The sequence below is a fragment of the Nicotiana attenuata genome, unplaced genomic scaffold (genome assembly GCF_001879085.1).
Source record: "Nicotiana attenuata strain UT unplaced genomic scaffold, NIATTr2, whole genome shotgun sequence".
NCBI lineage: Eukaryota > Viridiplantae > Streptophyta > Magnoliopsida > Solanales > Solanaceae > Nicotiana > Nicotiana attenuata.
The window spans coordinates 43621-69828 of NW_017675136.1; the positions used below are offsets into that span (position 1 = coordinate 43621).

Genomic DNA, 26208 nt, shown 5'->3' on the forward strand with positions numbered 1-26208 from the left:
GGGCGTTTGGAACATAAAGATTAGTAAAATTTACCGTAAAAAAAAAAAAAAAAAAAAAAGTGAAAATGGTATTTGAAAATTAGAATTGTGTTTGGACATAAATATAATTTTGGGTTGTTTTTGAAGTTTTGTGAGTGATCTGAGTGAAAATTTTGAAAAACAGCTTTTTGGAGTTTTTCAAATTTTCGAAAAGTTTCAAAATGCTTCTTCAAGTGAAATTTAAAAATTTTATGACCAAACACTGATTTTGAAAAAAGTAAAATTTTTTTGAAAAAAAATGAAAAATTGCTTATGTCCAAACGCGCTCTAAGCTACTCATATGAAATTGTAATGCACCACCTTTAGCTTTTTCCTCACCTTCATCTCTAAAAAGACAACGAAACTAACCACCAACGTAACGGAATGTAATCTCCTGCTAACTCCATCATTACAAAATTCAATCCTTCCAACCTAACTAAATGAATTAACTTTATAATCGCTTTGCCACGTCAAAAAGCTTCCAACAGATTCTCAAGTTAACTAAATGAATTAACTTTATAATCGCTTTGTCCGTATGATATTTTTGGACTTGCGTGCATGTTTGGTTTGGAGCCCCGAGGGCTCGAGTGAGTTTTGGATAGGTCACGGAGTGCATTTAGACTTGGAAAATAACTGTTGCAGGTTCAGAGAAGTTGCAGGTCTCTGAACCAGGCTTCGCGGTCCGCAGTAAATCTTCGCGACCGCGGTGCGGTCCGCGGTGAGCAAGGCTATGTCTTCGGTGTCGCGCTCGATATTTCGCGGTCCGCGATGGAGTTCCGCGGTCGCGGTCCTTTTCATGCGGTCCGCGGTGAGGGTCTGAGAGGAGTATATAAACGGGACTTTTCAGCCATTTTTCAGTTTTTCAAAAACCTAAACATAAGAGGCGATTTTTCAAACACTTTTTCTTCCCCAAAACACAAGTAAGTGATTTTAAACTCACTTCTTTCACTCCTTAACTTCTTTTTACAAGATTTTATCGTAGAATCTAGGGTTTTCATGGTGGAATTGGGAATTTTGGGTAGAACTTAGGATTTTCAATTTTTGGAGATTTGGACCTCGATTTGAGGTTCGATTTCAAAACAAGTTATATATTTGAGTTCGTGGGTGAACGGGTAATCGGGTTTTGGTTCGAACCTCAGGTTTTGACCATGTGGGCCCGGGGTCGATTTTTGACTTTTTGGGAAAAACATTAGAAAACCTATTTTTCATGCATTAGAATTGATTCATTTAGCATTTATTAATAGTATTAATTAAATTGTGGCTAGATACAAGCGAAATGGTGGTGGAAACAAGAGGTAAAGCGGTAGTTGAGGCTTGAATTGTGTTCATGGCATCGAGGTAAGTGTTTGGTCTGATCTTAGCTTGAGGGATTAGGAGTTGTGTCTTATTTGCTATGTGTGAATTGTTGAGTACGACGTATAGGCATGGTGACGAGTATCTATACGTCGGTGTCAAGCATGCCCGTGAGTCTTATAGTATGATAAATGTGACTCCGTTTCGTATTGTTCATGCTTTATATGATGATATCTATTGTTGAACAAGGCTTGTGGAAGTATTATTGGTAATTGAACATTGTAGAGCGTTGGCTCAAGTTGTAATTTGAGTTGTGGAAGTATTATTGGTAATTGAACATTGTAGAGCGTTGGCTCAAATTGTGATTTGAGTTGTGGAAGTATTATTGGTAACTGAACATTGTAGAGCGTTGGCTCAAGTTGTGAACAGAGTTGTGAAGTAATTGTGGAAAAGAGAAGAGGTTTATGATATTGTCTCCCTTGCCGGGATGTTATTGCTTTTGATATTATCTCCCTTGCCGGGATGTTATTATTCATGATATTGTTTCCCTTGCCGGGATATTGTTGTTATGCTATTGTTCCCTTGCCGGGATTCTACTGTGATTTTATTGATTCCCTTGCCCGTATTGCTTTGTGATTGTTGCTTGGGTAAGGAAGACTGTAAAAGCACGAAGGGTGTTGCCGTGCATGATATTTGTGAGAGAGTGTTAATGCACGAAGGGTGATGCTGTGCCGATATTGTGAGGTAAAAGCATGAAGGGTGATGCCGTGCCACACGATGTACAATATCGTGCCATGATATGAGTGATAATGCACGAAGGATAATTCCGTGCCAGGATTATGTGAGGTAAAAGCACGAATGGTGATGCCGTGCCGATTATATTGATTCTTATGGTGAGGACGAGAGTAAAAACACGAAGGGTGATGTCGTGCACTTGCCCTTGATTTTCCTGATTCTTGTTGATAATTGAGTTATGATGTTCTTTACGTTTATTTATTGGTTTTCTGTGGTTACTTGATTTTATTGTGATGTCATTGATTCTCTTGCCCAAATTTCTTTGTGATTGTTGCTTGGGTGAGGAAGAGTGTAAATCACGAAGGGTGATGCCGTGCATGATATTTGTGAGAGAGTGTAAAGCACGAAGGGTGATGCCGTGCACTTGTCTTTGATTTCCTGATCCTTGCTGATAATTTAGTTATAGTGTTCTTTACATTTATCTATTGGATTTCTGTTGTTACTTGATATTTCCCCGCAGCATGTTTCCCCTTCCCATCTTTAACTACTACTCTCTGTCAATATTACTTGCTGTATGTGATATAACTGCACAGGTTTAATTGGTAGTATTGTCCTAGCCTCGTCACTACTTCGCCGAGGTTAGGCTAGACACTTACCAGCAAATGGGGTCGGTTGTGCTGATACTACACTATGCACTATGTGTAGATCCCGGTGCCGCAACTTTTAGACCACAATGAGGTTGCTGCTTCCAGACCGTCAGGCGACCCGAGGTAGTCCTGCAGGCGTCCGCAGGCCTTGGCGTCTCCTTCTATCATCTTTTTTCTTTTTTACTTATTCCGAGACAGATTCGTGTAATTCTATTCAGACCTTATTTGTAGTATTCTTAGACAGTCTGTGAGATTGTGACACCAATTCTGGGTAGAGTTGTACTTAGACTTCCGCAGTTTGTATTAACCAAAATTATCAAATTTCGTCTTCCGCACTGTTCTTTTGTTATTATTATTTTCGCTGCTTTTTTTTTATGTTGTTTTGGAATTGTTAAGGGATTTAAAAATGAAAATGGTTAAATAACTGGAATAACAGGCTTGCCTAGCTTTCACTACTAGGCGCCATCACGACTCCTGAGAGTGGAAAATCCGGGTCGTGACAAAAAAGTATTAAGACGATAGCGGTATAGGTGGTGGTGGTGGAACCAATAGTAGATATAATTGTTTAACCAAAGAATTAGATTCTCAGTCAAAGCTTATTTTAAGAAGTACTCGGGCTACTGATAACCAAGAAATTCAATATTCTCTCAGTGATACGGAAATTAGAATGTGAAATAGCAAAGTGATCAATAGAAAGCAAAAGAAAGTAATTGTATTGCAATAATAATCAGAACGTGTCCTTACAAGTGAAATCCCTTCCCTTATATAGGAATCTATAAGTACAACCTTTCTTCCCTTTTATGACTGAATCATTATGAACATTAATGATATTAATGAGACACTATAATTGGCAATCGTAATTGTTCGTGAAGATTCTGTAACGTCTATGATCATTCATGCACATTAATTGACGATTCATGAATCTTCCTTCTTTACTGTCTTGATTCATTATGTCGGTGTCTCTTCATATAGCAATTCAGACTCGAGCGACCATACCCCTTTTATCTCGTGGGTGATTTGCTCGTACCTATTACGACTCATGCCTCTTTTAATACATTTCTCCAACTGACACTTTCTTAGCGTTCCACGTGTCTTGTCACATCAGCCACATATATAAATCCACGTGTAATTTTTATTTTACCAATACAGATAGTCCCCCCACTTACCAATTATTTAGCAATTGAATATTTGGGAAGTGGATCATATTTATGGCGGGAATTTTTTGCCGCGTTTCTCATGTATCATTGTGTCTTCTTCGGAACCATCGCATCGTATGTCACTTCCATTTAATGTTTGTGAAACGTGGCATTCATTGATTGGATCTACAACTCTTCAGCGGTTTTTAGGGCTGCATCAGTCACGAAGTGACTGTTTTTATTATGACGTTTCCATCATGACCCCCTTCGTATGACGGGTGCTTCTTCGTATAAATACCTCCTTTTGCCTTTGCTTTCATGAAAACCTTCAACCTACAGTATTCTTCTTCTATCATAGTTCTTGTTCATCAGCTCGTATTATTTTCTTATACAACCATGTCTTCTCTAAATCCCGATCCTCGTAGAGTAGTTATAGTAGATGAAATTACCCCTTCATCTGCTCCTATCAGAAGTAGAAGAGGTGGCAGATTACGTAGTTTAGGGTCTGTATCTATTTGTGGTTCTTCTTCTCGACCCAGTGTTACTACCCCTTCGTCCTCTAGAACTAGGGCTTCTTCTTCTCATATATCTTCTGCGAGAAGTAGGGATTCTAGTGAACCTCTTCGAGAATCCACTGTTGATGAGATTGTCCCGCTGAACTTTCCTTCTCTACTGATCGAGAATCGATTAGAAATCCAGTTAAATCTATGACTTCTCATGATCGTGCTGATGTTTACCCTTCCAAGATTACTGAGGGCTTGATTTCTATTGTGCAAAGAGAATGCCATTGGAAATCTAATTTCCCAGTTTTAGTCCCTAATGCAAATCAAAGGATCACCTCATACAAACATGGTTATTCCTTTGTTTATACATATCCCTTACATTAGGCTTTAGACCACCTATTGATCCAGTCATTATAGAATTTTGCCGTTTCTTTAATGTTTACTTAAGACAGATTGGTCCCATTGTATGGAGAGCCGTGGCATGCTTAAGATACTTGTCGAATTTGGCCTCTTTACCCTTTACCTTTTATCACTTGATTCTTCTATATTCCTCCAAGTTGTTCGTTCTGGGGTATTTATTCTCGTGGCTAGGAGTAAAATGGTTTTGGTTAGCCCTGAAGATAACAAGGATCGTGGATGGTATGCCCGTTTCGTTGCTGCTCCCACAAAAGGTTTATGGGTGAAGAGAACATGCCCTTTCCAAAAAAATAAAACTTTGCACGTAAGTTTTTTTTACCTTCTTCTTCTTTTTCTATTGAAGAAACAAGACTTACAACCTCATGACTGTATATTTTTTCCTTTTTCAGCAACCATGGAAGCTGTTGAGGAGATTCCAGACTTCCGTGGTTGGGTAGGAAAATTGTTGACTATTGCTCCTATGGAAGGAAGATCTTGGAAGTACCTTTCTAATAGGTTTGGTTGGAAAGTGAAGATTCATGGTATCCCTCCTTTCAATTTTCTACCTCGCTTCCATATTTATTTGAAAATTTACTAACTTCTTTCTTCGTTAGGATTTCCCATTTGGGGTGTTAGTGACGTATATATTGCTGCTTCAAGACTTTCTCTGTCTATGGCTCAAGAGATAATTTTGAGTTCCTCATCAAAGAGAAAAGCTGATAGGGCACACGGTTCCGAGGGTGAAGAGGAACAAGAGGAGGTCTTGTTAGTTCGTAGGCCTCGATCTATGAGACGTGTTATTTCAAATGACGAATCCACTCCTCCTCCAAGTTCAGTTCTCATGCATGAGCCCGAAAGTGCTACTTTGGTGAGCTCCAATGAAGAGATGCATGTCGCACCCTGTGACTCTACAGAACAACTTTTTTCTCAAGGGTTTGATAGTGAAGATTTCGGCTTTGTTTCTGAGGAAGCTCCTCTTGCCTCTTTCCCAGTATCTGTTCCAGTTGATCCTCAGTTCCCTGCACCTGTTACTGCTGCTACTGCTGCTACTGCTCCGCTCATGGCTGCTTTGATCCCCTCAACCGCCCCTACTGTTACAACTTCTCATGTTGAAGTTGGTTCTTCCAGTAACAGTAGGGTAATGAAAAAAGTTATCATCGAAGTCCCTGAGGATGGTAATCTTCTGAAGAAATTTGGCCAAGGCAATGTATGGCTAAAATCGTTGATTGGCCCAGTTGAGAAGTCCAAATTGGAAAGCCACAACTCTTTAACGTTGATGAATGAAATTGTCCATTCATCTTTAAAGGTATAAACCTTAACTTTTTATTTTGCATATGACTTTCTTTTCATCTGCATTTGGTAATCACATTTTCCTTTTCCTCGTGTAGATCAACCTAATTGACAAGGAGTTGATGAAGAGGATCATCCATACTGAGCAATCAATGAACGACTATCACACCGAAGCGGACAACTGGAAGGAACAGTTTGATGGCCTTGAGCTTGAGAAAGAACTTTTAGATAAGGAGAAGTGTACCTTGGAGCTACAAGTGAAGGTAATGGTAGCAGAGTTGGCGATTGAGAAGGCCTCTTCTAGTAAAGTGGGCAAGGATAAAAACCTACCCGAGTCTTCATTTGCCGAGCAACTTTCCAAAGCCACTGAAGAAATTAGAGGTTTGAAAGAACTGCTTAACCAAAAGGAAGTTTATGTCGGGGAGCTTGTTCAAACGCTCACCCAAAATCAAGAAGATCTTCGTGTTTCTTCTAACAAAGTTCAGTTCTTAGAGAGGTCACTCGCTCCCTTACAAGCTTCTTATGATGCTGCTTTGACTGAAAAGGAAGAGCTAAGTGCCGAAATTGAGCAGTTGGGAGAGGGATTATGAAGCCCTTGAGGAAAAAGCTACTGTTGATGTTAGTTGAGCTTTCTTGAACATGCACCTCAAAACTTTAATGGAGACAAGCCAGGAAGGCTTTGACTTAGCTGCTGAAATTGCAAAAACTAAAGAAACTATTGAGAAAACTCAGCAGAGTCAAAAATTTTCTTCACCTAAGGTAGACATTCCCATGGGTGATGAACTTACTCCTGGTGAAGCTGTTGTTCAAACCTCTTCTACTCAAGTTGAACCTCCTGTTGTTGATGATGCCATCTTGAATACTTCTGATAATACTGGTTCAGAACCTGCCCCATAGTGAAAGTTTTATTGAAAAGTTTGTTGTTTTGTTTTTTTTATTGGTGGAATGTTTGGGAAGTTTACCCCTGGTCCATTTTTGGGGTTTAGTAATGATTGAAATTTTTTACCCCTGGTCTGTTTTGGGGTTTTGTATCAAACAGTTAGGTTGGAACTAAGTTTATACTTAGTTTTAACCAAGTTTATATAATATTACTTTTCGAGTTTTTGTCCAACGCTTATAATATCTTATTTTGGGTTTCTGTTCTACTCTCTTATTGGTTTACCCTTGCCTTATTTCGGGGTGTGAAGACAAATGTTTGCCTTATGTTTGCAAAGTTTGATATATAAATGTCGGCTTTATTTTCCGTCTATTTTAATGTTTGAGATTTTGTTTTACCCTTTGTTATTTAACTTTGCGTTAAACATTCTTTAATGCTTCGTGACTTTTCTGAATAAGCACGAATTATAAAAGAGGGCCTTTTTATAAACGACACTTAATGAAGAAGTCGTCTCAACTTCATATTGGTGTAAACATACGAAAGAAAAAGTAGGAACATACATATTTCTTTGAATAATTTGAGGAAGTTTTGTAGTCTTGAACTTTTAAACTGTATACTTTACATGTATTCAAGTAACATCTACAACTCTTTCATAACTATTTTCTTTATAACAAATTTTACAAAATTCAAGGATATATCTTGCAACCCACGACTAAATATTGCCTTTAACCTAAATACTCGTAAGATTTTGTAATTTACATCTGCGAGTGTATACTTCATCATAGGTTTTTGAATCAAGCTTGTGTTTTTGGCTCTTGATTTGCTCTTAACTTTCGATTTGTTGGGTAGATTGCCTCAGGCTTGACTCGAATTCTGACTTTTCTAGTCTTCTTTGCCTTCCATATATATAGTCCCCCAAGTGTTAGAGCTTTGAAGTATGAAATCTCGAGCACTTGATTATTCCTCCATGTGGTCCATTTCCTGAAAAGGAAAAACATATGGGACTCGGAAGTGTATATATATTTTTTAGATGATGACTGCTTAACCCTTTTATTTCCATCAGAAAGGTTGTAACCCAGACCGGGGATGATTTTGCATCCCGCGTGTCTTCTAGGTCTAAAATCATCATTTGGCGTGGGCTAGCTTTGTGCCTATCATCTAAAATGTAGTATAATTAAAAAATAATCTAAACCTTGCATAACGATACCTGATCGGAGGTTTCCTTCAGAGTATACTCTTCAAATGAACAGCATTCCAATTTGATGGGAGTACTTTGCCGTCCATTGTTTTCAATTCATATGCGCCCTTTCCAGTAATACCTCGAATCTTGTAAGGTCCTTTCCAATTTGGGCTCAATTTTCCTACATTGGTCGCTTTTGATGATTGAAAAACTTTTTTGAGTACGAGGTCCCCAATCTTGAAGTTCCTAAGATGATCTTTCCTATTGTGATATCGCTCAATAATTTGCTTTTGCGCTGCCATCCTTATTAGAGTTGTTTCTCCCCTTTCTTCAAGCAAATCGAGATTTACTCGCATCTCTTCCTCATTTGATTCTTCGGTTGTTTGGATGTACCTCGTACTTGGTTCTCCTATTTCAACTGGAATTAAGGCTTCGGCACCATACACAAGTGAGAATGAAGTCTCTCCCGTACCTATTTTTGTTGTCGTTCGGTAAGCCCATAAGACTCCTGGTAACACTTCTGGCCACTTACCTTTTGACTCCTCTAATATTTTCTTCAAGTTATTAATAATAAACCTTATTTGTTGATTCAGCTTGTCCATTGGCCACAGGATGATATGGTGTTGAAGTTATCCTTTTAATATGCCAACTCTGAAAGGATTATGTGATTTTCGCACCTATGAATTGCGGGCTGTCATCACACATGATTTCTTTTGGAACTCCAAACCGGCATATGATGTTTCGCCAAATGAAGTCCCTGATCTCTTTTCCCCGTACCTGTTTGAAGGCACCTGCTTCTACCCACTTGGTAAAATAATCAGAATAATCAGTTATTACTAGTAAAAATCGTATCTTTCCTTTGGCTTGTGGTAGAGGACCCACGATATCCATCCCTCACTTCATGAAAGGCCACGGTGCAATAACCGGATGTAATAACTCTGCTGGCGATGCATGTTGTTACGATATCGTTGGCATTTGTCACATTTGGCCACAAAACTTTTTGCTTCTTCTTTCATTTTTGGCCAATAATATCCTGCTCTAATTAGAGTTTTTACCAAGGATCTTCCTCCTGCTTGATTTCCACAGTGTCCCTCATGTAATTCTCTCATCACATACTCTGTTTGAGAAGGACCGAGACACCTTGCTAAGGGTCTGCCGAAAATTTTTTCGATACAAGTAGCCATGATCCAAACAATAACGGGCATCTTTTCGTCGAAGTGCCTGAGCCTTTTTCTTATCCTTGGGTAGAATCCCATACTGCAAAAAATTAACGATCTCGTTTCTCCAATCCTAAGTTAAATTATTGAAACTTACCTCGTTGTCCTGATCGAGTACCGAATGAAACAAATGTATTACGGAAGCGTTTTCTTCATTTGTTACTTGTGCAGTAGATGCGAGATTAGCCAGCGCGTCTGCTTCAGCATTTTCTTCCTTGGGTCACGATTTTCCAAGATTGGAATTGTCTGATTAAATCTCGTGACTTTTCCAAATATTGCATCCTCACCTCTCTAGCTATATAAGTCTCCAGAATTTGATTAACTACGAGCTGCGAGTCGCTCTTGATTACAATCTGCTCTATTCCGAGCTCTCGTGCCAATTCTAGACCTGTAATTACAACTTCATATTCTGCTTCATTGTTGGTAATGGGATGACACTTTATGGCTTTCCTTATAGTTTCTCCTGAAGGTAGGATTAGAACAATGCCTAAACCCGCTCCTTTAACATTTGAGGAGCCATCAGTAAATAGGATCCAAGTACCTGGATTAGACCCATTGAATACCTTCAGTTCCTTTTCTGCTTCTGTTATTATTCCTGGGCTGAAGTCTGTCACGAAATCTGCTAAAACCTGTGATTTTATCGTAGTTCTAGGTTGATATGTGATATCATATTCACTTAGTTCTATAGCCCACTTGGCTAATCTACCCGATAATTCTTGCTTATGTAATATATTTTGTAAGGGGTAAGTGGTCACTACAGAGATAGGGTGACATTGAAAATAAGGCCTCAACTTTCTAGATGCCATTATTAGTGCTAAAGCAAGTTTTCCTAAATGAGGATATCGAGTTTCAGCATCCAATAAGGACTTGCTAACATAATAAATTAGAGATTGTTTACCTTTATCTTCTCGAACTAATACTGCACTTACCGCCATTTCTGACACAACGAGATAGATGAATAGCCTTTCTCCATCCTTCGGTTTAGCTAGCAACGGTGGGTTTGACAAGTATGTTTTTAGATTTTTGAGTGCTTGTTGGTATTCCTCAGTCCACTCAAATTGGTTTTGCTTTTTCAACACTTAAAAGAACTTAAAACTTTTCTCCGAAGATTTAGGAATAAAACTTCCCAATGCTGCTATCCTACCTGTCAACCTCTGCACCTCTTTTTTGCTCGTGAGTATATTCGGTATTCTTCAATGGCTTTAATCTATGTTGGATTTACTTCAATTCCTCGGTTAGAAACAAGGAAACCTAAAAACTTACCTGAAGACACGCCAAATGCACACTTTTCGGGATTTAACTTCATATTGAATTTGTGGAGAATCTGAAATGTATCTGACAAATGTTGGATGTGATCCTCTGCCTGTGTTGTCTTGACTAGCATGTCATCGATATAAAGTTCCATGGTTTTTCCAAGATGTTCTTGAAACATCTTTGTTACTAACCTCTGGTACGTGGATCCAGCTTTCTTTAGGCCGAAAGGCATGACTTTATAACAGTAAGTCCCCCTGTCTGTAATAAAGGAAGTTTTTTCCTCATCTAAAGGAACCATTTTTATTTGATTATATCCTGGATAGGCATCTAAAAAACTCAACAATTCATGTCCTGCAGTAGAATCAATTAGTTGATCTATGTGTGGTAAAGGAAAAGAATCTTTAGGGCAAGCTTTATTCAAGTTAATATAGTCTACACAAACTTGCCACTTACCATTCTTTTTGGGAAACACTACAGTATTAGCTAGCCAATGACGATATTTTACCTCTCGGATAGACCCGATTTTTAAAAGCTTTTTGTACCTTATCCTAAATTACCTGGTTTTTGAAGGATCCTTGCTTCCCTTTCTTCTGTTTGATAGGTGGATATGTTGGATCTTCATTCAGCTTATGGGTCATCACCTCCGGTGGTATACCTGTCATATCTGAATGCGACCAAGAAAAGCAATCTGTGTTAGCTTTTAAAAATTCAATTGACTAACCTTTCATCTCTGGGCTCAGGTTGGTTCCGATGTAAACTTTTCTGTCCGGTCAATGTATAAACAGTACCACAGCTTCGAGTTCCTCAATTGTTGTTTTGATGATTTTGTTCTCTTCTGGCTCTTGAATAGAATCAGGCCTTGAGTCTACATCCGTTTGTCCATCTCCAGTTGAGGTTTGTTTTGTTAAATCCTCAACTGAATTTTGTAATTGCTATTTGTCGTCTACAACGTCATTTTTTATGCTTGAATCTGCCACTGAATTGATACTTCTAGAAGCCTGTTGATCACCATGGATTTGTCTAATTCCCCATTGCGAAGGGAACTTAATAACCTACTGTAAAGTAGACAGAACAACATCCATCTCGTGAATCCAAGGTCTGCCGAGGATCATATTGTACGCCATGTCCATATCTATCACTTGAAATTTTGTATCTTTGACTACTCCTTCTGCGAATGTGGTGAGCACTATCTCCCCTTTTGTAACAACACTTGAATTGTCAAATCCAGATAAGGTACGTGCTTTGGGTACCAATTTGTCATCAGTTTGCATCTCATTTACCACTCCTAAAAGAATAATATTTACAGAGCTACCTGGATCAATCAAAACTCGTTTCACATTAGTATCATGTACAAGTAAAGATATTACCAGTGCATTTTGTGTGGGATCATCACGCCATCTACGTCTGCATCATCAAAATGTTATACTGTCCTTCTTCAAAACTTGCAAACTCGCTTTCCGTGGGTAACTGTGACTTTTGACACCTTTTTTGCAGCCGTATATGTCACACCGTTAACCTCCTCTCTTCCGCTTATCACGTTAACGTTTTTTGGTGGCGGAGGTTTTGGTGGCTCCCGTCTATTCTTCATATATGCTTGCTTACCCTTCTCACTAAACAAATCGGTTAAATAACCTTGTTATAACAAGTGCTCTACTTCACCTTGTAGTAATCTGCACTCTGCTGTCTTGTGACCGTGATCATTATGAAACTCGCACAAGAAATCTGGTTTCTTCTGTTGGGTTTGATCTCATTTCTTTTGGCCACCGTACCTTATCTTCCATGCTTCTTAAAACAGCTACCAACTCAGAAGTGCTAACATTAAAACTGTAACCACCTATCTTTGCTTTTGTACTAATGTTGCTTTCCCGCGAATCTGCTCATATTCCAAACTTGGATCGACGAACCCCGCATCTCTGTCCCCTTTGATCTAGAATCGTATCTCAGGTTCTCCTATTTAGAACGTGAATCCAATCCTGCTGATCCCATGTAAGGTTCGTACCTGTTCTTACCGGACCTTTTTTCAGTTTCTGGTCGCCTCGAACTTATTCCTTCGTCTCCTCGTGCTATACCTGTTGTAAACATTATTCCAAGTTGTTGCAGGGAATTCTCGTAAACTTTCTTTGAGTCTCCTCGTGGCTTCTAAGATCTTTTCATTTAAGTTACTTGCAAACGCCATGCATGGCCGCCCAATTATCCCGTACACACGGTAGCATCATCCTTTCACGCTGAAATCTATCAACAAGCTCCCTGAGTAGCTACGTATCTCCTTATTTTATTTTGAAGATGTCTTCCATCCTCTTTTCAACTTTTTGAGATCCCGAGTGTGCTTTTATAAATGAATCTGCAAACTCATCAAAAGAATCAATAGAATTTTCTGGTAAAAGAGAATACCATGTTAGTGACCCTTTTGTGAGTGTTTCGCCAAATTTTTTGACCAGCACCGACTCAATTTCTTGCTTAGTCAAGTCATTGCCCTTCACGCCAGTTGTAAATGCAGTTACATGATCTCGTGGGTCAGTTGTCCCATCATACTTCGGAATATCAGGCATTTTAAACTTTTTTGAAGTTGGCAAGGGAGCGGCACTTAGCTTCCAGGACTGTTGAGAATATTTATCAATATCCACTCCTTTAATCACGGTTGGCACACCAGGTATCTGCTCTATGCGATCGTTCTGCTCCTTGAGTTATTTCTGCAAAGTTAGTACTAAACTTTGTAATGAATACCTGATAGTTCCATCGCGAGATTCGCTGGGAGTTCCTCCACTGCCTGAATTAGCAAGTTCCGAGTGTGGATTCTCTATGGTTGCGGTATTATTTGGAGGTAGAGTTGGTGGTACAGTTGGTAACCCGCTAACAAAAGCTTGAAGAGCATTGTTGACGTGTTCTACAATTAGTTGCTTCAATGCATCTTCAGCAGTTTGATCTTCCCCTTGTTGGTCATTCACATGTGATGTTGATCTGTCAGGTGACCCTTCTCGGGAGTGTTGAGGAGAATTGTGGGGTGAAGGGATTGGAGTTTCATTCTCTTGTTGATTTTGTTGGTTCAGCTGATTTTGCTGGTTTTGTTGGTTGTTGTCGTTAGCGGTCGACATGATTTTTCGACAGAAAAATGAATTTTGGAAAGTGAAAAGATTATAAGATTCCTGGTAACGGAACCAATTTGTTTAACCAAAGAATTAGATTCTCAATCAAAGCCTATTTTAAGAAGTACTCGGGCTACTGATAACCAAGAAATTCAACTCTCAGTGATAAGAAAGGAAATTAGAATGTGAAATAGCAAAGTGATCAATATAAAGCAAAAGAAAGTAATTATATTCCAATAATAATCAGAACGTGTCCTTACAAGTGAAATCCCCTTCCCTTATATAGGAATCTATAAGTACAACATTTCTTCCCTTTTATGACTGAATCATTATGAACATTAATGATATTAATGAGACGTTATAATTGACAATCGTAACTGTTCATGAAGATTCTGTAACGTCTATGATCATTCATGCACATTAATTGATGGTTCATGAATCTTCCTTCTTTACTGTCTTGATTCATTATGTCGGTGTCTCTTCATATAGCAATTCAGACTTGAGCGAACATACCCCTTTTATCTCGTGGGTGATTTGCTCATACCTATTACGATCCCGTGCCTCTTTTAATGCATTTCTTCAGCTATCGCTTTTCTTAGTGATTCATGTGTCTTGTCACATCAGTCACATATATAAATCCACGTGTAATATTTTTTTAACCAATACAATAATCACGAAGATTTTGAAATGGATACTAGTTTTAACAGGAGTTTAAGTTATGGGGTAGATTCGAGGGAGCGTTTGGAGTTAAATATTTTAGGAGCAATGATGATAGTGAAGATTGAGATGGAGCTGATGGTAGTAATTAGAGAAGAACAATGAAAATCCTGGGTCTAGAAAAAGGAAGAACGAAAAGACAATAAAAAGAAAAAAGAAAGAAGAAAGAAAGAAGAAAGAAAAGGGAGATAATAAGAAGAAAAAAATGAGGTTTGTAATGTTAAGTATAGTTAGTTACATGGCATCCAATTAGAAATTTTATAGTTTTGTATAATATTGTATATTTTTTTAATTCTCACTAACCTTTAAGTGTAATAGCACTTCCTTTGTATGTCATTGAAAAGGGTTTGGCGGTATGGAGATGTCCGTCAAGAAAAAATGTGTAAATGACCTTTTAGAAAAATTTATGTATCAAATTATGTATTTTTCAGAAAATATAATTAATAACATCTTAAATTATCTACGTTTCATTTTATTGTTAGGTTTCTTGATACTTTATTAATGAAAACCTTTAAAATATTTTTAAGTTCTAGCAAATATTCAACCCAAATAACTATTATATGCATATTTTTATTTTAGTTCTTAGATTTAGGACACTTTATCTCATTCAATTCATACAAAAAATGCAATACTAAAATATTATATATGTAATAATATCTCAAATGATCTATTCTTCAGCCAATAAATAAAGTTAAATACTAACATTGAATACTTCCATCATCTATTCTTCAGTTATTAAATCGTCGAGCTCAAATGTTCATCCACTTATATAACATACTCCATAATTATGTTATTTTTTTTATTATAACCACACTCAACTCTCAATTCAATTTTTAAAATTTTTCATTCAAATTTAAAATATAGTTATTCTTTTTGGCATTATTTTACCTATAAAAATAAAATAACCGAAGGAATGTGCTGGTACAACAAAGTCTATGGAGTTATTGTATTTTAAAGAAATTTTAGGAATCACAACAATTTTAGTATGAATGTTTTTTGGACTGGAACTAGGGTCAATTATTTGTCTTGTAGCTAATGGGTATTATGAGTTGGCACTTGAAAAGTTCGAATATTTATAATTGTGTAAACAGGACTCGGGAATTTATAATATAAGATATGATTCTAAACTTACTATTTTATTTCCATGGTTAGAGAACATCTTAGGCATACATTAGTCAGTTTTATATATTCCCTCTTGTAATTATCCTCACCTCAGCATGCGTTCACTAGTTATTTTTTGCAACATAATTACATTTAATAAATAGGCTATACTAAAACATTGTATAGTGCCACCCATTGGAATATGAAAGAAAGTCAATTCAAGTTAATACCTAATTAATCACATGTCGAGCCACTATCGGGTCATGTACTTGCTTCCCTGCCATTGAATTATGTATCTTGTTGGAACTTCAATTTTTTTACTTGAATGTAGTATGACAAAGAGATTGCCGGAAGTTCAATTAATGAAGTGTATGCTTACATCTGATTGCAACATGCACTAAAAGTATTTTAATAATATATTATGCTTCAACCACGTTTACTTATTTTTAACCAAATATTTGAATGCAAATCAATCAGTCATTTTGTTGAAGGCTAAATTAGTGCTAAATGTAACTTGTTAGTCTATACCATATTAAAATCACGAAGTCCCTTAACGGAATATTGTTCACCTTTTTTATCCTTTATAACAAATTTCACATCAGACAAAATCCTAATTTAGTTATTCCGCTAATATTTAGCATAAAAAATTGTAATTTTCTTTATTAAATTATTTCTTGTTTAAATTAGGTACGAAGTCCTAATATTTACGACTACTGAAATCAGCAACTAAACCATAAAATATTTGCAATATTTTTTTTCATCTTCACTAATAAAAGATACTATAATCCAACAAAATACTATTAATTAATTAAGTAATTAATGTTTAAATTATCTAGAAAAAATGGCTAGAAGTTAAAATTATTTTTCATTTCAAATTTGATGTTTATCAACATATTATTTTTAGTAGTCCATAAAATATTTGTTAATTACAATGAGAAATCATATAAAATTATCTCAAGATTATGAATGAGCCAATTTGGCTTCTGAATAGATTAATTAAAGTCTCATAATCTCTATTTGAGGTGAATAAAATGTGTCATCAGCTTTTTTTATGAACATTTTCTTTTTATACTGGGAAGAAAGAATCTAGAAAAGAGAAAAGCCTAAAATGCAGTGAGATTTAGACGGGCCAAAATGGAAGATATTTGAATACAATAAGTTTAAGACTATAAAGGTAATTCTGATTTGTTTGTCGGAATACTTCTTACTGAACTTAGAGTTTTTAAAGTTAAGTTTATTAGCTTTAAATGCAGTATTTCATATACTAATACTTATGTGCTTTTTTTCTTAATTTTAAAATGCAGTATTTCATATACTAATACTTATGTGCTTTTTTTCTTAATTTTATGCTCATTTGGACGAAGTACACGCGCAATACGCAAGACTAGTATTCAAAATAAGTCAAGGCCCCACTTTTGTAACGACCCAGCCGGTTATTTTAAAATTATAACCCTGATCCCCTATTAAATGCTTCCCCCATATCTAATTCTGCTATTGTGACTTGCCGGGAGGTTTCGTTTTGGTTTTTGGAGTGTTTTTGGACACTTAGTCCCTAAACGGAGGCTTAAGTCTTAGAATTTGGACCGTAATCGGAACTCCGGAATGGAGTTCCGTCTATTACGTTAGCTCCATTTGGTAATTTTGGACTTAGGTGTCACGACCCAAAAATTCCTCAAGGAGTCGTGATGGCACCTAGTTTCTAAACTAGGTAAGCCTAACATAAACTGAAATAACATTGATGCTTTCTAACTTTTAATTTACCAACTCTGGATAACTCAAAATTTCCCAAAAACCGGTAGTACAAGTCACAAGCCCATCTAAGAATAATTACACAAAATAATACATCTCTGCCCCGAAACGAAAGAGCAAATGAAAATAGTTACAAATGAAGGTGACTCCGAGACCTGCGAACGCAGCACCAGGTTACCGTGAGTCTCCACTGCGATGACCCGCACAGCTACTATCGATGAATACCTGGATCTGTACACAAAAAAAATGTACAGAAGTGTAGTATGAGCACACCACGGCGGTGCCCAGTAAGTATCAAGAGGGGGTAGTGACGAGGAACAGTCAGGACACCTACTGGTCAATTACAATTAACAGGATATGGTAATAAACAACAAGATCAAGATAACGTAGTAACATCAACTGCGGAAAGAAAATCCAAGCACAAACAGTACAAATATAAAGGGAGAACACGGATAGTAACGAACGAAAATCACGTAAACCAGACAACCCAAACAATTCAACACTGATATGGCAGAGGCAGAGACAAGTAAGAATGTATTCAATTAAAGAAAACAATGTCAATTCAATCAATCCCATCAAGTTTAATACATCATCCCGACCATTTCAATCCTCGATTTCTCATATCATAATCTCAACTTTCGAACTTTCAGCACATATGGCACCTCGTGCCCACGTATTTTTTCCATCTCACTCTTAACAACAAAATCCCCATGATATACAATACCAAATATCCTTGCAAATGCACTTAAGATGTTCAAGATGTCCTATTTGCATAATATAAATTAAATTTGAATTTCTAAATAAGTTTGGAAAAATCGGCGAGAAAAGGATGAAATTATTTTTAGAAATCATTCGAGTAAGAAAATACCCCTTTACATTTAAAACACAACATCGGAAGAATTATTACTTTTAACAGGGGAGTTGATAACTTAAAACTTAGTAGAAATTTTTTTTTAAGTAAAATACAACCTCAGAAGGTTTAAGGAGATATAATTGAGAAACTAATTGAATCAAAGACGTAACAACTATTGGAGTTTGAAGTATTGGAACATATATATATATATATATATATATATATATACGTTGAGGTATTGAAAATATTGTGGGTTCTAACACAAAGGGGTCACAGCAATAAGGGAATTTGACAGTTTAACAGTTGAATTGATACAACAACTAAACATAGCAAACCGAAAGTGCACGGCACCAAAATCCAATCGCTAACAAGGATAAGAAAACCAAGCACAAAATTTCACTTTCATTTTATTTATCTCGTGGCAGGCGTGCCACCCGCTCCCATTTCACTTATCTTATGGTAGGCGTATCATCCACTCCCATTTCATATATCTTGTGGTAGGCGTACCACCCGCTCCCATTTCATATATCTTGTGGTAGGCGTAATACCCGCTCCCATTTCATATATCTTGTGGTAGGTGTACCACCCGCTCCCATTTCATTATATCTTGTGGTAGGCGTACCACCCACTCCCATTTTATTATATCTTGTGGTAGGCGTACCACCCGCTCCCATTTCATTATATCTTGTGGTAGGCGTACCACCCGCTCCCATTTCAATTTCTCATCATCAATTATAAAAGAATACCGGCAAGAAAACTAATAAGGAAACAACAATATCTCGGCAAGGGAATAATAAGGAAACAACAATATCCCGACAAGGGAATAATAAGGAAACGACAATATCCCGGCAAGGGAGTCAACAACAAGAATAAACACGTCACGGAAAGGGAACCAACAGTAAGAATTTAATGTGTCCCGGCAAGGGAATCAGCTATAACCAAGCTTGTACGAACAATTAACCTCATAATGAAACCTCCACTACACAACAAGATGTAATAAGCACGTGATAGCTACACCGGCAACCACAACAATTGGACATGTAACCTATTTGCACGAAGTCATAGAGGAACTCACAACCAAGAAGTTCAAAACAATAAGGAAGACAATCACTTCAATTAAGGCAATTTAGGGTCAATGTAACACGTAACAATTAGAGGAAAGCTAGCAAAGTCATATGGAGCATATAGGGGCAATTTAAGCAACTAGGAAACCCAATCATAACAGGATACTTTCCACATAAGGACCTAAGAACCCTATAGGCAAATTTCTCACAAATAAGTCCGAGCACACACTCGTCACCTCGCATGCATGGACTACAATTAGCATAGAAGACTCAATTCCTAAGGGGAAGTCCCCCACACAAGGTTAGGCAAGATACTTACCTCAAAGGCGACAAACCGATACTCTAAAATGCACTTCTCGGGTAAAAAGACCTTCGGACGACTCAAATCTAACCAAATTAACTTCAAAGAACAAATACAACACATAAGAAATTATTCCGGATCATAAAGTTTCAATCTTTATAAAAATATAAAAATCGACCCAAAAAGTCGACCCCCGGGCCCGCACCTCGTAACCCGTCAAATTTTATAAAATCCGATCACCCATTCCATAATGCTTTCAACCATACAAATTTTATCAAATTCCGACACCATTTGGTCCCTCAAATCACGATTTTTCATTTTAGAACGTTTCTTCAAAAACCAACTCCTTCCCCAACCCCAAACACAATTTAAATGATAAAAATAAAGACAAATTCATGGAATATATTAAATTATAGTTGAAGAACACGTACCTAATTGAATTTCGTGAAAAACCCAACAAATTTCGCCAAGAACCGAGCTCTAGAAGTCAAAATATGATGAAAATGGTGAAACCCTCGAGTTAGGGATATATTCTGTCCGCCCAGGATTTTATGCATCGCGAACGCGAAGAGAGGATCGCGTTCGCGAAGAGGAAAAATTTAGGCTGCCCAGGTTGCTCATCGCAAACGCGATGATGAGCTTGCGAACGCGGAGAAGAAAAATGCAAGGCTTCGCGAACGCGAAGGGAGAGACGCGAACGCGAAGAAGGAGAATGCAGGGCTTCACGAACGCGAAGAGAAGGATGCGAACGCGAAGAAGGATTTTGAGGTGGTCAGCAACAATGCATCGCGATCGTGAGAGGCTGTTCGCGATCGCATAGAAGGATATCAGAAGCAGCAAAACAACAGTTCAAAATAGGAGAAAAATGATCCGTAGCCCATCCGAAACACACCCGAGGCTCCCGGGACCCCGTCTAGTCACACAAACAAGTCTCATAACCTAACACGGACTCGCTCGAGATTTCAAATCACATAAAACAACACCGGAACTACGAATCAAACCATAAATCAAACTTATGAACTTTCAAATCTTCAAATTTCTAAACTCGTGTCGAAACCTATCAATTCAACTCGGAATAACGCCAAATTTGGCAGACAAGTCCAAAATGACATGACGGAGCTGTTCCAACTCTCGGAATCACATTTCGACCCCGATATCACAAAAGTCAACTATGGGTCAAACTTCTCCATTTTCCAAACTTCAACTTTTCCAACTTTCGTCGAAATGCCTCAATTTACGCTACGGACCTCCAAATCTGACTCCGGACGCGCGCCTAAGTCCAAAATCACCATACGAAGCTGCTGGGATCACCCATGACCCATTCCGGGGCCGTTTACTCAAAAGTCCAGTTCCAGGCAAATTTTTACTGTCTAAATTTTTACTGTCTAAACTTCCTTCTTCCAGTTCAACTCTGATTCATCCGGAAACCGAATCCAACTATGCACACAAGTCGATGTACCTAATGTGAAGCTGCTCGAGACCTCAAACTACCGAATCGGGCGTAGTTGCTCAAAACAACCAGTCGGGTCGTTACTTCTTCCTCCACTTAAACATACGTTCGTCCTCGAACATGCCCGGAGTCACTCCAAAGCCATCGAACCACTGCATGAGATCACCATACATACACCCAAACAAGCTGAATCGAGCCAAAAATTCCAATCCCGAATACAATCGCGTGCTACTCCACACAACTCAATGCCCGAAGCAATAGCCTCTGACCACCATAGCTGTTCAAATGACACCCTAGATGCCGACAACACACCTCACATTGAGTATAAACTTATTCCGGACCTCCACATCACTGTCCATAATAGAGAAACGTGCGGAAACTCATAGCCGCCCATGAGGACAACAGGCCAAGAAACCCTCTCGCCCGCCAGGGTCATTATCCAAATCTTAGCAGAAATACCCACATACTTCCAAACACTCCTCACCCCCAATGCCATAGTACCACTCTCAGGTCTAAGAACCACATCTCGACCAATACAAGCTGCTCAATTGATGATTCATCACAGAAACACACAAATCCTCACACTACACGGCTCGTACACTGAACCAGCAATAGCTCAATTACGTAACACAAGGAAAAGCGAAGTAGAAGAATTTTCTAACAAGTGTAACATGTGCAACATCGAAAATATAGTTTTCATCAAATTGTTCCACAGAGGAAAAACAGAACCCCAAATAAACACAAGGAAAGGGTATCTCATATACATCCGCTGCGGCGTGTAGCCTGATCCCAAATACTCATCGAGCCAGTATACCACATAACATCTGCTACGGCGTGCAGCCCGCTCCCAAATACTCGTTGAACCAAAATGCTCGGCTCACTGATCGCATGAATACTGAAATCAAGTACAACAGAGAGCACAAATAAAACTGTGGGAAAATAAATGAAAGTGCTAAAACATGAAAGACGCAAGCACGACTAAGGTGCAATAAGCAAATCAACATCACGAGGGCTATCTTGCCCGCATCACCATAAGGACTGAATGGAATCAATACCTGCGTGGGAAATAATCATACCGCCTCACAGCCCATCACAATATAAGAGAGCAGCACATAACATAGGCCAGAGGCACAAATAATATCTATTCTGCCGGATAACATAACCAAAATGGCAACCTCACAGGAGCACACAAACTTAACCTGATACAAGATACATATTCTCATTGAGCTTTCACATTGCCTCAACCAAATCTTGACCCTTCCCAATTAGATAAATATGCTTCAAAAGGATCCACAACAACTCGTCAATAAAACATGCTATTAATTATCCCATTCTCAATATTTCTTCACAATCCACTAACAAGAAATAGCCCACTTACGGGGACACCTAGTCCCAAAACCTCAGGAATATTAAAAATTCCATACCTGGACTCAACTATGCAGATCAAATGGCTGATACATCACTCACCTTCCATCATCCTGTCTAAGAACCCATATAAGATTCCGGCCGCGCAACAAAACATGAATCTCGAAAGTCTTAGAACCCAGTAATCACCATGCTACTAGCCACGCACCCGCAAACCAAAACTCAAGGTCCTTTCAAAAATACACACTCTTCACATATGATAGCCAGTAATGCCAACTCTCTATTAGTTTCATATACTGATTCAGGAGAAAACCGCAATGTACCACACATTCTTTATGCCCATAGAAGACACCCAACTCAAGCCGTAGTCAAACCAGCGAGAATCCTCTGAGATCCGCCCGCACGCAACTAAGCCATCGGGACTGGACCTCCCCAACTCGACTGAGTCACATAAACCGTCCAATACAAGAGTGCTGCCACAAATGCCTGTAGAGAATTCCCATTCAAAAAGCCATTTACTTCCATTGTTATGCTGACCCAACACTACTGAACTGACCCTTTTCTTCGGATAGTTGATATGCAATAATCCCAATCACGAACCACGTAGCCAGAAGCTCATAGACCACTGCATTTCCTCTGAAGCATCCCATCCTGCCGTAACCACGACACCTACGCTGAATAGACCTTCTATGAATCTGAAGTTGCTCCTCCGACTCCCCTTGAATGCTGAAACGTAGATCCATTATTGACGTAGAAATATTGCAAGTCCCAATATCGTCTCATGCAAAAATCTCGATCCTTGGTCAAATGCAAAAATCCGGGAATCCACCAATGTTACATATATACGTGCCTCCAGCCCAAACTGATATAACTTTGACTCTGCAATCTGAATGCCGTTGTTGGACTCCTCCACTTGGCGCAAAGCCATGGGAAACAATGTCTGATAATCTACAAAACTACTCTTCACAGCTCACACAACACAATCACAAGGTACTCCAATACCACTAAATACTCCCAATCAACACCCACCTCGTGACCTTGCCAGAAATTACGACGACTAGCCAACCAATTAAACCTTCCCAGCCCACACTCATCAACCAGATGTCGGAAACCGCTGCGCCCCCATACGATCAACTGAATAGTCTCTCAATACCCCTGGGTCTTCAGTCTGAACAACATGTTGAGATAATGCCTGAGCATACCTGACTCCTTCGTAGTCTGTCTATAGCATCACGAACTACTGGCGCATGGCGAACGCTGAGAGTGTAATATTATACACGAGTGGATGTAAAGGAACATAAGTTATATACTTCGAGCTGAATCAATATCGCACGAAAAGGAGTGAAAGAAGGGGAATTTCCTAACAGTCCTATAGCCTCTCGAAGATAAGTACAGACGTCTCCGTACCGATCCGCAAAACTCTACTAAACCTGCTTGTGACTCGTAGCACCCATGAACCTAGAGCTCTGATACCAACTTGTCACGACCCAAAAATTCCTCCGAAGGAGTCATGATGGCACCTAGTTTCTAAACTAGGTAAGCCTAACATAAACTGAAATAACATTGATGCTTTCTAACTTTTAATTTAACAACTCTAGATAACTCAAAATTTCCCAAAATCGGTGGTACAAGTCACAAGCCCATCTAAGAGTAATTATACAAAATAATACATCTCTGCCCCGAAACGAAAGAGCAAATGAAAATAGTTACAAATGAAGGTGACTCCGAGAAAATAGTTATAAATACGGTGAGGTATTGAAAACATTGTGAGTTCTAACACAAAGGGGTCACAGCAATAAGGGAATTTGACAGTTTAACATTTGAATTGATAACAACAACTAAACATAGCAAACCGAAAGTGCACGATGATAAGTTAGGATTTTACCATGATTATACCCCTTACTTGCCATTGCTTTTGTTACAAATTGCCACAAAATAGTCCCAAAAGGCTTACAAGTTGTGCTTGATTGCAGGTTTGAGCAAAGGTGACAAATGTCAAAGATCAGCTCAAAACGAAGTGAAACTTGCCAAGTGTCAAGAACAAGTGAAGTTGAGGAACAGGAAGACCTAGCGCGGACCGCACTGATATGCCATGCGGTCGCGCTAGGAGATTCAGAGAGGGGTAAATTGAAGTGCAAGCCACGCGGCCGCGCTCCATTTCTGCATGGTCCGCGCAAGGGAAGTTAGGTGGACCACCAGTGCAGGCTTAAGTCCCACGCGGCCGCGCTACATATCATTGCGGTCCGCGTGAAGGAGATTTAGAGACATGGAGATTTGACCAAGCCAAGCTATGCGGCCGCACCCCATTTCTACGCGGTCCGCGCTGACTCTCCGCCGCGGCCACGCTACATTTCTGCGCGGTCCGCGGCCCCCCAACTTCAGAGATGAGATTTGAGAGTTCAAAGAGCCTACGCGGCCGCACTACCTTTTTGCGCGGTCCGCGCTGACCCCGCAGGGGTATTTTTGTCCAAAATTTCCAGCTCGGTATAAATAGATCTTTTTACCATTTTTAGGTCAAGATTTAGATTCTGAACAAGAGCTGCGCTCGTGAGACGTATTTTGTAGCCTATTTTGGCAATTTTCCTCTTCAATATCATAATTTCTAATTAGTAATCAATCATTATGTTATTTTCATCATCTATTTCTACTGTTTCTTCTTTAATTATGTCTAGCTAAACCCATTAGCTAGGGTTGTGGCTCAACCCTAGTGTGGGTAGTTAATGGGTGTTGCATTCTAGGGTGAGATTAAGATTGGGTATTTGTTATTTGGGTTAATTTTGTATTTCAATCTAGAATTTGTTGTTGCAAACATGAATTCAAGCTTAGTGGGTCTAACTCTTCTTGAGAAAGAGAGTCATATGACCCTAAAATTTGACCTAACAAGGAATTGGGATGGACCCATGAGAATGGTAGTCCCAATTAACGGGTTAAACCTCGAAAGAGTAACTACCCTACTTGAGCCCTAGTTGCTCAGTCTAATTGGCCTACCTAATTGGTCTCGAGAGAGTCAATTGGGCGAAATCGTTCTCTCTACCGAGAGGTATGAGAATGAGTGCAATTGTGCAACGGCTATAGCAATAAACCCAGATTTATCAGTCTCCCCTTAGTAGCTTCTACCCGTTAGCTAGCCACCTAGGTAGTGTCACGACCCTAGTGCCTTTTTCCTATATTAAGCACAACTTAGCAATATTCTCCTAGCATAATTTAGTTTAAATCATTAGTTTTACAAGAGTAGTTTAAAAATAAAACCCCCAACAATGTGTGAAGCGACATTAGAAGCACAACCGCAACTCTAGGCTAGACAGATATTCTAACTCCTTTACTAGCTCCCTGTGGAATTTTCGACCCCGATCCACTATTCAGGTATTAGTTATTGCTACCCACTGTTCCTACTATTGTGTAGTGTTGAGACGGCCGCGACCAACTTTTTGGCGCCGTTGCCGGGGATCGAACCTGGGTCACCCGCGTGACAGGCGGGAATACTCACCACTATACTACAACGGTTCTTCAAAAGCGCAAAAAGGCGATTGGATGGACATTGGCCGATATTCGGGGGATACGCCCCGCATTTTGCATGCACAATATCATTTTGGAGGAGGATGCAAGGCCCTCTCTTGAACATCAAAAAAGATTAAATGAGGCGATGCAAGAAGTGGTAAAGAAGGAGGTTATCAAGTGGTTAGACGCCGGTGGTATACCCGATCTCGGATAGTTCATGGACCTCTCCGGTCCAATGTGTGCCAAAGAAGGGTGGAATGACGGTAGTGACCAATGCCAACAATGAGTTGATTCCTACTCGGACAGTTACGGGTTGGAGAGTGTGTATGGACTATAGAAAGCTGAATAAGGCGACAAGAAAAGATCATTTCCCACTACCATTCTTGGACCAAATGCTCGATCGTCTTGCGAGCTAGGCCTTTTATTGTTTTCTAGATGGCTACTCGGGGTATAATCAAATTCTCATTGCCCTGGAGGATCA

At 38.9% G+C, this 26208-nt stretch overlaps 1 non-coding gene across 1 annotated transcript; it reads right to left on the minus strand.

The window, feature by feature from the left end:
- Window positions 1-25661: 25661 nt before the first annotated feature.
- TRNAD-GUC lies at window positions 25662-25733 on the minus strand. Its single transcript has one exon. It is a non-coding gene; the product is annotated as a tRNA-Asp (tRNA).
- Window positions 25734-26208: the final 475 nt, after the last annotated feature.